Source organism: Macrobrachium nipponense, chromosome 20 (genome assembly GCF_015104395.2).
Source record: "Macrobrachium nipponense isolate FS-2020 chromosome 20, ASM1510439v2, whole genome shotgun sequence".
Classification (NCBI taxonomy): Eukaryota; Metazoa; Arthropoda; class Malacostraca; order Decapoda; family Palaemonidae; genus Macrobrachium; species Macrobrachium nipponense.
Window position 1 is genome coordinate 57126903 of NC_061089.1, and position 2500 is coordinate 57129402.

The 2500-nt window shown below is 39.6% G+C and overlaps 1 protein-coding gene across 1 annotated transcript in view; it reads right to left on the bottom strand.

Annotated features, from left to right (window-relative positions):
• The window catches only part of LOC135220299 (uncharacterized), a 41637-nt gene that overhangs the window by 38888 nt on the left and 249 nt on the right, over positions 1 to 2500 (bottom strand). The window lies entirely within an intron of this gene.

The window sequence follows — 2500 nt, forward strand, 5'->3', positions numbered from 1 at the left end:
AGGCACCGCGAAATGGCGGTATTTAAAAAGTAAAGCAATGTTGGGTTTTCCCTGATTCGTGATTAAGAGATTCCCCCTCCCCCCCCCCCCTCGCCTTCTCGCCTCCCCCCTCCCCATCTCCCTCCTCCTCCCTCATCCTCATGTATTTTTTTCGTTACTTCCCTCCCCGCCCTCTCTCCCTCCCCCTTCCCCTCCCTTCCCTCGCCTCCACACCCTCCCTCCCATCTTTCCCTTCCCCCTTCTCCCTCCCCTCCCTCACCCCTCCCCCCCCCCCTCCCCAATCCCTCCCCCTCCCACATTCCTTCCCCTTCCCCTTCCCCTTCCCCTCCCCTTCCCCCTCCCCTCCCCCCTCCCCCTCCATCATCCTTATGTTTTTTTTAGTTTCTTCCTCCTCTACCCTCCCCTTCTTCCTTCCCCATTCTCATGTTTTTTTGGTTACTTCCCTTCCTACCTCTCTACCCTACCCCATCCCCCCTCCCCACCTCCCCTAACACTTCCTCCCCCACACTTCCCCTTCCCCTAAACCCTTCCTCCCCATCCCCATTTTGTTTTTCATTACTTCCCTTTCATCTTTATTTACAACGTCTTTCGCTATAAATGACACTGATAACTTGAAAAGGTTTTATTTGGAGGATAAAAGATTTTAGTGCCCCTTTAAGGTAAAAGGTGTTACTTTAGGCTGTTGGCTTGTGGTTTTCGAGCGTTTTTGTGGGCGCCAAGATTGACTTTGGTCAATTGTATTATTTATTTTAATAATTTACGTTGCGGCGACACTGGTAATAGAAACATTGCTTTGGACCGTTGATACATCACGGTGATGAATTGCGAAAGTCACTAGCCCAGCAAGGTTAAAGTAGTAGATATAGACAAGAACCCTAGGACATAGGAAAGGATCATGATAATAATGAATCATCTTTCTTATCTATTTATACTATATTCTGTTAGTATGCTGACACAGCGTTTGTTACCCATGTAAACAATGATTACTTGTATTTTACCGAGCAGCGCTGGCGTCTCAATCTCGTATATATGAATATGAATACCAAGATCCAAGATGATAAGATATAGTTGATCAATAGCTAAACTCGTTTTTCTCTGAAATATTTCCAAGTTATATTTACCTTAGTAGTTTTAGTATTAACCGGTTTGATAATTACGATCGTCAACATCCTCTTTTAAATGTAAAGAAATTAAAGTTATAAGTTCATTTAGATAGAAAGTTTTTTGTTGAACGAAATTCATCTTTTTCAAATATGCGTTTTAAAAGTACTGTGTCAAAGGATTGTCTTAGAAACTGTCTAATAGAATTGTTTGAGGTTGTTTATCTAAGATGGCTCTTTGAGAAATACCTTTACAAAAGTATTTTCGAAAAATCTTATACTATCCTTTCCAGGAGCTCCTTCGTGAAAGCCTCCATCAGATTTCTTTGAAAAATACTTAGAGATTCGTTTTTGAAAGACACATTCAGCGATCGTAAAATATTCCTTGGGTACGTAAAGGGATTCTCAAAGAGCTCTTAAGGATAATTTTGAAATATTCTACATTTTCAGTTCTATGATGGTATTTTATTATTTTCCAATAGCTGTTTCAGTCTTGTTATGATTGGCTGTAATGAAAGCAGTTCTTATTTGAAAAATTTCAGATACCATTTCCGTAATTTCAAAGTACAAAACGTTCTTAGTTCTCATTGAAAGGCATCTAAAAATGCCCTTTTAAAGGTATTAGACTCCCCTCAGATATTTCTATTTAAAACTTTTCAGGTAACATTTCCTCAATTACTTTTAAGTACCCCTTTCAAAATACAAAACTTTCTTAGTTCTCATTGAAAGGCATCTAAAAATGCCCTTTTAGAGTATTAGAATCCCCTCAGACATTTCTCCAAAGTACCTTAAATAAAGCTCACTCGAGAGTTCCTTCTAAAGATCTTGCCAAGATCCTTTTAGAACCACTTTCCAGAAATGTCATATGAAATTATTTTCGCAGGTCTCACTTCGAATAACTACCTGTTTTCTGAAAGATTTTCATAAAAAACATTTCAAATGTGGCGTGGTTGGTATGGTCTTGACCTGCCACCTTGGGGGCCGCTAGTTCGATTCTAGGACATTCCACTGAGGGGTAAGAGATGCGTATTTCTGGTGATAGAAGATCACTCTCGATCGACGTGGTTCGGAAGTCACGTAAAGCCGTTGGTCCCGTTGTTGAATAACCATTGGTTCCATGTAACGTAAAAACACTATACAAAAAAACAAACATCTTCTTACCTTGGCCGTCAAGACATTCCTTTGAAAATTCAGATTCTCAACCATTTATTCACCCATTACTGCGTTTGCCATTTCCCTTCGTTGCTTATGTTTCTACAATACCATTTTATCCGTCTTGACATAATTTGAAAATTTCTAATAAATTTGAATGTGGTATAAGATGCAGAGAAGTAAATTACTTGAATAGCAAGGACAAAGATAGATAGATTCATCCTGTTCCAATGTGAATCCTAACACAA